This window comes from Mastigoproctus giganteus, chromosome 12, assembly GCF_048544385.1.
Source record: "Mastigoproctus giganteus isolate SK-2022 chromosome 12, ASM4854438v1, whole genome shotgun sequence".
Classification (NCBI taxonomy): domain Eukaryota; kingdom Metazoa; phylum Arthropoda; class Arachnida; order Uropygi; family Thelyphonidae; genus Mastigoproctus; species Mastigoproctus giganteus.
The window spans coordinates 64,943,368-64,957,432 of record NC_143586.1 but is presented as its reverse complement, the minus strand read 5'-3'; the positions used below and the strand labels follow the sequence as shown (position 1 = coordinate 64,957,432).

Below are 14,065 nucleotides of genomic sequence, written 5' to 3'. Positions count from 1 at the left end.
GTTGTGACAGTTACATGATTGGATAGTGTTGCAATGTCCCTTCACTACCAAAAGGCCAGGGGTTGACACTTATAGAGATAACAACCAGATTTATTACAGAAATAAATAAATTGCCATTAAGTGATATAGGATGTTAAATGAATAATACCAAATGACATAAGACATTAGCATTAGTAAAGGCACATGATGCAAGAAAGCAAGCTTATATAGCATCAGCCAAAAAAAAAAAAAAAAAAAAAAACCTTCTAATTTTACATATCCACTTGCTCCAAATGTTTGTCTAGTTCTGCCTTGAATCTATTTAAGCTATCAACTTCTATGACAGATGGAAGTTTGTTCCAGCAATCAACCACACGCTGGCTAAAGAAAGGCAAACTTCCGCATATCAATCCCATCACCATTCAAGGCTTTATACATAAATAAGATGATATAATGACTTCCATAATGGCATTAGGTTACTTAAAATATTAAGATGACATTAAATAAATACTGGTGTAATGTAACAATTAAATTAATAAAATGATACTTAAAGTTCCAATTTTCGTCTTCGCAACTCGTGGGATAGAACAGCATGAGCAGAAGCGGCTGATACTCATACCACCGGCTCCTTCTACAGTATGCTCAGTAATTAAGCAGAGCATTACAGTTGCAACTGCAGGGAATGTTGGCTTGGATGCAGTGAAAAGAAGGCTTTTCATTTTGCACTGTCCACACCTTGGTTGACTATTCTTTACTGGAGGGAACCTGGGGTGAATTTGAATGTGACTAGATGGTTTTGAGGATGCCTCTGTCTATGCTGAGTGATTGGATGGCATGAGATGTGTGGGACGCAGAATCCTGTGCCTATAGTTTCGGTTAGCAGTCAATTTCTGTAAGTCTGCATCGATATCCTGAATTTGTCTGAGCATCTGGTAGGGGAGGAAGCAATCTGACAAGTGGAGGCCTGAGTGAAGAGGACATTGTGGGGTGGCTCTAAGTTTGGCAGGTGGAATGCTCCAGCCACAGAGATCCTAGAATGAAGGAGATGTGATGAGACAGGTCGGCATCTTTATCGTGATTACCAGGCTTCTTTCTTCAATGAGAGAGGGCAGCCTGGAAATTCCCAGTGCCAGGACCATTTCAGTCATATGGGCTTGGGGTGGTATCCTGTTTGTAGGTTACCTGCTTGAGGAGCCTACTCTGCTGCCCAGATGGGTTTTGTGTTCATGGGTTCTGCTGACTCCCATATTTCTGCTGCATAAAGTAGAGGGGGTATATAATGGTCTTAACATATTTTGTTGCTGTAACTTGTCTGAGACGTAATGCAGATGCTGCTTTGCTCTCCATTTCAGGTGTGCCACTTGCCTGCTGAGTTTGTCGATGTGATGGTTAAATCTCAGCTTTGTGTCAAAAACCACCCCCCAAATCTAAATGGTATGAAACAGGAAGTATGGATACGCGTTAATCTTTGGCAAGGAGTAGAGCATGCACTCAGACTCTGCTGGTTTGATCTTAAGGCCAAATTGCTTGAGGTAGCCTACTAGTGTGAGGAGCACACTGTGATCATATTGGGGTCTGCATTTGTTTGGATGGTGCTCAGTATTTTTAAATCATCAGCATAAGAAAATATATCTGGTTTCTGGAATATAAAAGGGAAGATAATGGCAGTAAAGAGGAAGCTGGAGAGGACTCACTCTTGTAGTACTCCTGTAGATATTTGCTATGGAGTATGACTATACGGGTCTGAAGGAGTGATGAGAAGAAATGCAAAGCATCCCCACCTATGGAGTATTGGTCTTCAAGCAGTCGTAGGAGGGCAAGTATTTGAATGACATCAAATGCTGCTTTGATGTCCAGGTAGGTTATGAGGAGTTCTTTCCTCTCAAAAGCTGCAAGGATGCTGTGGGTGGTGGCAAGGAGATTAGTAATGGTGGACTTATTTGATAGCGATGAATGAATTTTTAGTGGAGCATCTGGAAGTATGTGAGCTGTTAGAGTTGGCAGGAGGGTCCTTTCTAGTAGTTTCAGTAGACATGAGGAATTGGAGATGGGTCTGAAGTGTTTCTCTAATGATGGCATTCTTATTTTTGGTGTGGCCTTACGAAATAGACATTCCATTGATGGGAAAGGTGTTTGGTTAGTACTGCATTGAAGATGCTAACAAGGGGCTGGATTATATATGGACCCAGGCATCTGACCATGAACTAAGGTATTCCATCTGCACCCACAGCTGTAGAGGATGGGGTTAAATTCAAGGCTGCTAAGATTTGCCGTTTAGATATAGTGATAGATGTCAGTGAGTCTTGTCTACTATGATTGAATATGTGGTCAAAATTATTGTTGGATGCCGCAACATCTTCAAATTGGGTAAAGAAGCCAATCCATCTCTTGGGGGTCAAGTTGCTCTGGGAAACTAGTGATTTCTTCTATGTATGGTGTCTTTCTGGCTGTTAAAAATAGCTCTTGATGGACTGAGATTTTTGGCAGTCGGAAATGGCTTATGCTCTTGAAAAGGCTATCCTATCATTAATTTTGCCAGATTGCTTCCATTGCTTATAGAGTTGAAATTATGGAGTTAATTGAAAGCTGGAGTTTAGATGTGGGGTTCACCATGCCCTAGAGTGGGAAGTGATTGTGACTGTCTTTAGTTGTGTGTCTCAATAAATTACTTCCGTGCTGAACAAAATAACAGAATCTTCTCTTGTTTTAGATGCTCCATGAACTTTTGCGGTAGAAATGTATAATGATACAAGTCAGAATCATACTTAATGAGGTCATTAATTTGTCTTATTTCTTTTGGATCATGAGTTGAATTGGATAGGTGCCTTGTACTTTTCCTATTTGTGCTCATGTGGCTTTTCTGATCACTTCTAACCTCTTCTTAAAATAGAACAGTGGAACTTATTGACAGGTCTGTCAGTCATGAACATTTACCCAAAGACAGCAATCATGTACACATATACCTAAATCTTTGACTTCAGTGGCATGTATTAATTAAAACTGTTTAAATCTGCCTTTCTTTTTAGCATCATCTTCCTGGATAGTAATAAATGTCCACCAAATATTCATATATTTTTACAGGAAGGCATGTGGCGCCTTTTTCAGTACACAGTAAGATGAAAATGACAACCTATTATCACTAAGTACAAGACAATTTTTAAAGGAATTGCACTTGCTTTCACATTGTTCAGAATAGGTTCGGTTAGGTATTTGTCAATGCCAAAGCAACTGAAGCCATGAGGTATCAATATATGTATTTTTTGGTGAATTTGCTAGATGAAAAACCTTAGTTTCAGGGAGGAAAAAACCATGCAGCCCATACTTATGACCAAATAACTCTGCAGGAAAGCCCATAAAAGGTTCAAAAGATGCCCAATGTTGTATCCTCTAGAGTCACCTGCCAGTGCTCACACCGAGGGCTGCATGTTTTCTTTGTTTATTTGCTTTCAAAAATCTGATTACATTGTATTTCCCTGCCACTTAATTAAAAAATCACATCTGCACACGGTACAAAAAGCAAATGTGTTAACCTTTTTTCAGATTTTACAATACATGTAAACTCTTTCGTATATGTCTTCTTTCTTTGGCATCTTACTGAAGACATTATTAATTAGATTTGCACCTCAGTGCAATGAAACAGCCATATGTTGCAGAGAACAATGCTGTTGTCCTGCATTCTTGTTTTGCAGTGTAGCCTAGCACAGTTGATGACCAATTTGCTAATGAAAATAAGCAGAAATTTGTAGAATTTTTTTTTTTAATTCTATTTTTTGCAAAAAGAAAAGGACAAACCCAAACTATACTATTGCAAAAAGACAAAAACTGTGTTGTTACAGTTTTTGAGGTCAAATTGAGTGATAGCTATATAGAAGGAAGTTGGAGTGTGTTGGCAGCTATGTAAAAGAAATAAACTTTAAAGTATCGATTGATGGGCAGCATTTATACAGAGGTACCATTTTAAAAAAATACTTGCTATGTAAATTATGTTTGACTTAGAAGATAAAAGAAATGTAGTGTTGATGGTAACAAGTCTAAGGAAGCAGTTTACCAAGTCTGTTTGGAGGCCCTTTGCAAAGGTTCGCATTATCATAGCTTAGAACTATTGCCATTTCAGCTTTGGGAAGGGTATATTTTATGGATTTGTTTCCCTTTCAGTGTTTCATGAATTTTTGTCATTGCTTATCCTTGAAATCACTCAGAATATGCTGCTGTTTGTGACTTTTCCATAAGATGTTGTTTTGAATTTTTTCTTTTATGAGGTAAGACTGATAGCATTTCATAGATTGATATAGTTTCCCATTTGGACAGAGTTACTTTCAATGACTTGGTGGGGGGAAAGCATCTTTTTAAGAATATGAATTTTTGAAACAACTTACTTTCTTGAAAGTCACAGAACATATTCATTAAGACACACATGGTAAGCTTTCCAAATCATTTGCTTAGTTATATTATAATGTGACAAATGATGTGTCTGCAAATTTTATATTTGCAAATAAATTTCCATGCCATTTTTATATTTGACTTAACTTTGTTTTCAATCTGCTCAGGGCTTCATTAATTTCAAGTTGTCATTTTGAGCTACTAGTCACAATTTTATTTTATGCTGTATGATATGATCCAAAAATACTAGAAAATTTTATTTTTGGAACGATCTTACATATTTAGGTTAAGTTGTTATACAGAGTGTTTCATTTCAAAGGCACAGTGGTCCATCTTGCTTATTTTTAGGTTTAGGTTATTTGTTGTCTTGACCTTATTTGTCATATTTGAGCTGAAATTTTTTGAATTTGATGTTAAAATTGGACTAAATTTTACAATTTTTAAATTGAAAGTTTACCTACTAAACTACCATTTTTCTCAATGGGAAAGTTTGTTCCCTTTCCTTTGTTTAGTCTCAAAATATCAGTATACTTCTGGACTAAGGTAAACAATTCTGTTCGAAAATAGAAAAATAGCAACACAACAGCCATGATAGCAATGGCAAATGATGCAAGAACACCAGCTTATACAGCATCAGCACAAAAAGAAAACCCTCCCATTTCACCTATTCATTCTCATTAATAGTTTGTCTAGTTATTCCTTGAATATATTTACACTATCAACTTCCACAGCAACAGATGGAAGTTTGTTCCTGGCTAAGGACAAACTTGCACGCATCTATCTGCAACTGTCCTTCCTCAATTCGAATTTGTGCCCCATTATGTGTGTGGTCTGAGCAAGAAGAATCCCATCAACATTGAGCTTGCTCAATCCATTCAGACCCTTAAACACCTCAGTGAGATCACCTTGCAGGTGCCTACTCTCCAGACACTGCAATTTGCAGAACTGAAGCCTTTCTTAGTAAGAGAACCCCTTTGTTCCCCTCGCCAATCTCATTGCTCTTCTCTGTACTTGTTCTAACAGCTCCACTTCCTTCTTAAAAATGAAGCATCCAGACCTGTGTGCAGTACTCAAGATCATTGACTTATACAATGGGACAATCACCTCCTTGTCCCTTCTAGCAAAACTCTTATATGTCATTGACAAAGCCCCATGAGTTGGCCTGGCAGCCTTTCTGCATTCTTCAGAGAGCTTCATATCTGATGACATAATTACTTTAATTTTCCACTACCCTGAAGTACCACACAGTTGGTATCTTACTCTGGAGTTACTACTACCTATATGCAGTACTTTGCATTTATCAATGTTAAACTTCAATTGCCATTTCTCAGCCCATCTTCCTAGCTTTTCTAGATCCTGTTGCAGTAGCTTCCTATCATTACGGTCATTAATAACCCTGCCAACCTTTGTAACATCTGATGTCCATTGATTAACACTGCCTTCACCCACTCAACCATCACTTTAACCATGACAGCAACTTTTCCTTAATGCCTACTGCCCAATTTGTACAGCAGTCTTTTATGTGCAACAGTATCAAAAGCTTTCCTGAAATCCAAGTATATGATATCAAAATTATTTTTTGCATTCAGTTCCTTTGTGACGACATCATAGTATCCAATAAAATTGATCAAACAAGATTTCCCCTTAACAAAACCATGCTGTGTGTAAAGTATAATTGTGGCCATGTGCAGATGATCCTGCATTACTTCTTACCAGTTATCCCATTATTTTCCCTATAATGGGGAAAATAATGAGATAACTGGTAAAATAATGTAAAATCATATATAGTGACCCCATTATTTTCCCTGGAACAGAAGTTAATCTGGCAGGTCTGTAATTACTGATGTCACACTTTTGATCCCCTTTTGTGAATTGGTGATATATTCGCACATCTCCAATCCATGGGACACCTCCTGAATCCAAGGATGCTGTCATAATTGTGGCTAAGGGTTTGCTTACTTCCTTCGCTGTCTCCCTTAATATAATTAGATAGATCCAATACAGTGCCTTATGTTTAACTTCAACTGTTTCCCTTCCACTTTCCTCTCAGTTATTACAAAATCATTTATCTCCTTTAAGAGTTTTATAAATATCCCCTTCCCTAAAGAATTCCTAATGTGTGAATGTAGTTGCAAAATACTTGTTCAGCTTGTCAGCAACATGAGGAGGATCTTCAATAATTGTGCCATCGATATCAAGTAGACCAATTTGATTCATCCTCTTCCTTCTAAGAAGGCTTTGCTGTTCTTTGCATCCTTTTCTAAAGATTTCTTGTAATCTGCCTTCGCTTGCCTAACCTCTTTTGTGACTTGATTACAGACTTGGTTATGTCTAACGTAGGCTTCTATGTCGCCTGATAATAACGTGCATCCCATGCATTTTTCTCTCTGCCACGAGTTTCATCAGTTCATCTGACATCCATTTAGGCCTATTTCTTAATTGGTAAGAAAAGCCTAGTACCTTTTTGATTAATTCCTGGAATGCTTCAACATTTAGAATTTGTTGATGGTAACATGATCAGTTGGTCTCACTGTATAGAATTTAAAAACTGTCTGAGCCCACTGTAGTCACCTTTATGAAATTAAAGGTTACTACAGTGGTACCTTTTACCCTTGATGGTAGTTTCAACTTAAAGTAAATTCCAAATCAATACACTGTGATCATTGCCACCTAGCGGTGCTTTTATCTGCAGATTTTTAATACATGAATAATCACTGCTGATAATCAAATCAAGAAGCATTACTCCCTCTGGTTGCCTCTTGAGCATGCTGCCGTAGAAAACAGTCATCCAATAAATCCACAAAGGTCTTGCTAGTCTATGAGTGACTAACCTACAAGTTCCAGTCAGTATTATCTGGAAAGTTAAAATACCCATTATAATACATTCTGATTTACTGGCCCATTCTATTTCTCTGTACAGCTGTTTGCTGTACTCATCAGAATCATTAGGCCTATAACACACTCCTACTCTCAATTTTGCTTTCTCTGTGCTTATGTCACACCGAACTGATTCTCCACATTGCACTGGCCACCAATGTCAACTGGATGCACTGCCTTAATGTACTTCTTAACTAAGAGCATAACCTCTCCCTCCAATCCTAGCCTGTCTCTTCTTTCTGTATACATTGTACTTTCCCATATTCAAATTCTGTATCCCTCATATCTGAGTGACACCACCTCTCTGAAGTCTCAACATCTGCATTTGGTGTCTTGACCAGCACTGCATCAAATTTATTTACTGTACTCCTAGCATTGATATACATGCACCTGTTCTTACTCTTAGTTACCCTAACACAGACCATGTATTTACTTGTTTCATTACTCCCAGTAGTCCTTGAAATCCCCAGCACTGCTTTCAATGTTTAGCATGTTGTGCCAAGATTAGCTGTTTGTTATTGTTATTTGGTTTTTTTTTAGGAGCATTAGCAACTAAGGCCATATTGCTCCAGGATATGCGGTGGTCATTCCCTGAACTTTCCGCATCCTCCATATTTGGTGGTGACATGCTGGAACCCCGGTCTAATCAAGAAGCGTGTGCTACGCACTGCTGCTGCTCCTTCCTGCCTGGCTACGGAGTGGCCTTGCCAAGATTAGCATTAGATTTAGTAGATGCCTATGATGCAAGCTTATATAGCATAAGCCAAAAAAAAAAAAAAAACCCATCCTATTTCACTCATCCATTCACTCCAAATGTTTCTCGTTCTGCCTTGAACTTATTTAAGTTATTGACCTCCACTAGAACAGATGGAAATTTGTTCCAACTATCAACCACCTGCTGGCTACAGGCAAATTTCTGTACATCTATTCTACAATTGTCTTTCCTCAATTTGAATTTATGAAGATGAGACAAAGGTGTGCATGTTTTGAAGAGGAACATCACATACAACTGTCACAGTTCCAATGCCCCCTCTTTCTTCAAATGAAGTTGTTTTTAGAGTAAACCAAGGACTGGGAACAACTTTCCTCCCATTAAGGTGGGGGGGAGGAGTTGATTAGGTGAAATTAATTTGAAAATTGTCTAAATGTTAATACTTATCCAATGTTATCACCTGATGCAAAATTTCAGCCCAAGTATGACTAAAGGGGTAGATGACAAACAGCCTAAACTTAGATAAGTGAGATAGATCACCTCCCTTATGGGGGGGGGGAGGTGATCTATCTCACTTAATTTAAAGTATTCACAGGTTATCCAATATCTTTAAAATATATGCTTTTTAAATACTTTGCTTTCATGATATTGTGATTTTTGTTTTTGAAAATAATTTAATTTTATTTATTAATGTTATTTTAACTTCAGAAAGTAATAGTTAGATTTTTCTTAAGGTGTACTGTTGTTTCTCTTATGTTTAAATGACTTCAGAGATATATGAAACTAATCTGTGATTTGCTTTTCCTTTGGTGACAAATTTGGTTTTTATAATCATTTTATACACACCACCCACCAACCTTGTCTGTATTTCACTTTGCACTTTTCTTATTTCTGTCATTAACAGTATTCAATTAACTAATAATTTAAGTATTTTTATATGGGAAGTCTATAAATCAAACATTCATTAGAACATTTCACTTTCTTTGTGTTGCATTTTTAAAAGTAAAGTCTCATCAATCCAATTTAATGTGGGGAAGCTGGGGCAGTTATGAAAATATATTAATTAAAAATAACATATTCATTGTTTTTGAGAAATAAAATAACATGAATGTAAAATCTAATAAAAATTTTCTAGATTAACGAAAAGTCTAAAGATGAATAATATGCTTTTAGTGTACTAAAATTCATAGTGATGCAATTTTAATATATATTTAATTATAATTATATTTATATTTAAATATCTAAGGATTTTTTGGGGTTTTTTTTGCATGGAAAAAAAAATGCACTGGAGTGATGACTAGATGGTTAAAAAGATGTCATTGCTTGATAAGTCAATTCTGAGTTGAGTTTAAATATAAATTTCTTAAGCTTTTGATTACTAATAGTAATTTTATAATAAAATCTTATAAAAAAAAATTCCTTAAACCTAATCTCAAACTCTTTTACGGTTAGAAACAAATTACAGTAAATGTGGAATTGGAATGACAAAATATAATCTAACCTAAAGGATTCTGAAATTGTAAAAATTCTCCCCAAAGACACCCCCTGTTTGAAGGTGCCTTCAAACAGGGGGTGTCTTTGGGGAGAATTTTTACCTTCAGTTTTATCAACTTCAGTGAGGGACACAATTCTAACTTGAATTTAGTCAATGTAAAAAAAGAGTAACGTGCCGTATGCCTTTTTATAATTCAAGTCGACAGCCTTTCAAGCTATGCTGTTTGTCAGTAATCTTTTCAAAGTCAAACTAATCTTCAGAATTAGTATTAGATGATGTGATGGCAGTGGATTGCTTTGTATTACATCTCCTGGGACTGGGCATCCTTGAAGGTTTCTTATTCTGAGTGCTATATCACATAAAACTTCCTTTACTTTACTTTGCTTTGTTGTCCATCATTTAATAAACGTCTGTACTTGAGATCAACATAAATGCTAGCTAATATTACATTTCCCAATAAAGATTTTTCCTTAACTTCCATGGAGATCATGACACCTTCAGCTATGGGACCATATATCTTGGAGAGGCAGTAGATCAGAGGCTTCCATTTGTTTAGGAACCGACATGAATAAAGTCTTCACCTTGAATTTTCTTTGTAGTAGTATGTGGTTGGTAAAGTGAGTTTTTAAGTTTCTGCGGTCCCACAGTACTTGTGTTAGTTCAGGGTTGGCCATGTCAATAAGGATATGTGGACATGTGGTGTCTTATGTAAGGCAGCTCCTAAACATTAGTTCATGTCAGCCATGGTTCTGTGATGATATATAAAACTCTATACAATGGCCAGAAATTAGTGTAGTGCTATATTTGCATAATGTTGTTTAGTTTTTTTCTGGCCATTTAGCTACCAAAAAGCAGCAATCACCAGGAAGGCTGCTTTTCCCAGTATCCGTCCACGCCACGAGTTCCAGTAAGTGGTCCATCATCATATATGTGCTACCCCACCTAGTAGCTTGATCCAAAATTGTTACCTTTCCAGCACACAGGTTAATTATTGCTTCTATTTTTGGCTTTCTAGAAGCTAGTACAACCTGTCTCACCTTACTTACAAGAGCAGTTGCACGTTTACGTTTATTTCCTAAGCCATCATGAATTGCCAGCTGTAAAGTATGAATACCACAACACGTGTGCTGGACTCTTGAGAGGCTTGAAATTTCATCCATGATGTCACTTAAATCCAGTTCTGCTTCTATGTCATCATCATGTTCTGATTTTGGAGTCTCACCACTTGATTCATCTCTTTCACTTTCATCATCTGTTATTGAATCACCTCTCCCTTGGTCTTTATTTAACTTCTCAATGGTATTTGACATGTTGGGGGCATTATTGGTCACGATGCACAATAAATGCTCTTTTCTTATTATTAAAACTCTTGCAGAATGTCTTTCACTAGTTGATGAAGATACTTGCTTGTATGTTGGGCATATGTTGAAACACTGATTTTATTGGTCAAAGTTTTACTAATTTTTGCTCCACAAGTCAAAATCTTGCCATCAGTGTCATTCACTTGGCATGTGCAAATATATTATTGACCATCTTCAGTGACCGTAAAGTATTCCAATACATTGGACTTTGTTCTAGATCCTTTGTTCATTATAGAGGGCTTCCACACATTTGACATTTCTGAAAAAATAAAATATGCATTATTTGAAAACCACTCACTGGACTGGGTTAGACATTAAATTTAAAAAAAAAAAATAGTAAACAAAAAGAACAGAGAAATGAAACTACACCACGAAGCATCAAAGCATATAACATTTGTGCCGACCTCATGATTATGACTGAACAAGTTAGTTGGAGCCAAGGAGCCAGTTTTTTTTTTTTTACTGGCTCCAGCTCCATAGAAACCTCTGGCTCTGTAGCTCTGGCTCCACAGCCCTGGTTGAAACTATTTATATTTCTTAGTGGTGTTAGCTTAATCTGAAATAGATTATGCATTTGCTCATGACAGTGCACATAACTGAAGCTACTGCCATAAGTCATAAATTATCTTATGCCACCCTACATTGGATAAGTTTTTAAAAAGAATATTGAAGCTTCTAGAGAAACATGTGAAATAAATGTTTATTCGGTTGCTTTTTTTTATAACAGGAATATCTCAGTTGTGTAAAATCTTTATTAAATTTAAATAACAGCTGTATGTCAATGGTTGTCAGATCATTTCCTTTCTTGAAATGTCCTATAGTACTAAACATTCTATCTATTTTTTCTGACAAATGGCAGGTCCACCTTGTGGCCTGAAAAAGTTTGTAATTAGTAATGTTTTGTGTTGAGAAGTACCAGGTTGTGTGGGGGTCCTAACACTATTTTTAGAGGATCTTTTCTAATGTTTTCCACATGCACAAACTACCAGAATATTTTAAGATGAATGGGGATATGAATGCAATAAATGAAAAGAATAATTACAGTAATGAAATACAGTTAACAGCTACAAGTTAAATAGTACTGATTAATCTTTCAATTTAATGTTTTCCCTCAATTCTACCTTTTTTTCCCTATTAGATCTATGGCCCTAGCCAGAATAAGCCCACTTCCTTCTAATGCCTGCTTGACATCATTGATCCACCTTCCTCTTGATCTGCCTCTGCACCTGTTACCATTAATTTCTGCTTCAAATATCTGTTTACCTTATATCTTCTTCAAGCCCGTGCCCACCAAATACGATGGATGTGGAAAGGTCAGGGAATGACCACCGAATATCCCCGGAGCAATATGGCCTTAGTTGCTGATGCTCCTAAAAAACAAATAACAAACAAACATCATATCTTCTCCCAGCCAACTATATGTCCATACTATCTTGAGAGAGAGACACAGAGCGAGCACTTAGATTTAATCCTTTGAAAAGTATGCAAATTTATATTTTCAAGGTTGTTTCAGAAAAGTCAACGTATCCATTGGGATACAAATTGGTTTATTCTTTCAGTAGGTGCTGCCAGCTTTTCTTTGCTATTTCCAAGTAATAGCAGGCAATGTATTGTAGAGGGTAGTAGGAAAATTGCTTTCAAAATTGGCAGGCAATTGCAACTGTTAGCCACTGTTACGTAATTTGTGCTTATTAAAAAGGATTTGAAGTATGCTTATTAAAAAGTGATATGGATATTGTGTGTGTGTGTGTGTGTGTGTGTGTGTGTGTGTGTGTGTGTGTGTGTGTGTGTGTGTGTGACTTCTGGAAGTTTTTATTTAGAATGTTGAGCACCTCTTAAATTAGTATGTGTATGATGGGTGATCATTTAATTCATGGACTGATGCAAGATTTTGTTTACCGCACAAACTTTCCATAACTACTGAGCAGACTCTGTGCATGCAATACTTGTAGAGTTGGTGTTGTGTGAAGAGGCGTTTTTTTTTTTAAGCAACATGTCACTGACAGTCATTTTGAAGCAAGTATCATGTTGGACATACAGATTGAATGGTGATATGCGATTTGTTATTGTGTCAGACAAGACAAGGCTTAAATGCATTGGAAACAGTTAAAGAAATTAATGGAGTGGATGGTAATGAGTGTTTTAGTAGGATTGCCATATTTAAATGGCACAAGCAATTCAGTTAAAGAAGTGTGTGTCTGTTGCAGATGACCGAAGACCTGGTCTTCCTTCCTCCTAAACTCCCGAGCAAATTGCAAAAGCCCAAGAAATCTTGGATGAAGACAAGATTAATTACACTTCGTGAATTAATTGTAAGAATGGATAGTGCTCACACTGTTGTGAAAGATCATCTGAAAATGTTGAGAATCTGTGCCTGTTGGATTCTACACAGATTGACTCCAGAACAAAAACAGCAAAGAATATACTTGTGCAAAGAAATGCTTGATTGTTCTGAAACACAGGGTCAAAACTTCTTAAATTAAATAGTGACATGTGATCAAACTTGGATTTTTCACTATGATCCAGAGACAAACAACAGTTGAGTGAGAGTGGAGGCATTCTGATTCACCATGACCTAAGTAAATTCAAGCTTCAGAGCTTTTATGTTCGGCTGACAAGCAAATTGTTGTATTTTTTTTGACATAAAATACATTCTTTTTATACGTTTTGTGCCTCATGGAACAACTATGAATAATGAAGTATACTCTGAGGTTCTTGGAGTCATTTTGCTGTGCCATTCGTGAGAAACATCAACCACTTTCCAATGTGAAGTGGTTTCTCCATCAAGACAATGTCAGGCCCTGTACGGCTAATATTTTGTAGCCAGTGATCACTGCCATAGGCACAGAGGTTCTACCACATCCCCCCCCCACCACCTTATTCACTGGACAATAGCCCCATGTGATTTCTCTTTGTTTCTACGTCTGAAGAAAGCTCTGAAAGGCAAACGTTTCACATTCGACAACAATACTCGCAGAGCCACAGCAAAAGCATTTTGCAGTCTTTCAAAAAATGACTTGTAAAAAAGCATTTAATGCGTGGGTACAATGGTGGTGATAGTGCGTAAAGTTCAAGGGAGAGTATTTCGAGAAGGAGAAATGCACAGAAGGTTCAGATGATAATTAAGATAAGATCTTGCACCAATCTGCAAATTAAATGCTTACCCCTTGTAATATACTTTACTATTCTGCCCTGAAACATCCCACTGCCAATCTGCATTCAAATTCACTGAGTTTCATGTGGCATGTAGTTTGTAAATTA

At 36.8% G+C, this 14,065-nt stretch overlaps 1 protein-coding gene across 1 annotated transcript in view; it reads left to right on the top strand.

Moving 5' to 3' along the window:
- The window catches only part of spas (spastin), a 280,837-nt gene that overhangs the window by 145,808 nt on the left and 120,964 nt on the right, over nt 1-14,065 (top strand). The gene's annotated exons all lie outside the window — the stretch shown is intronic.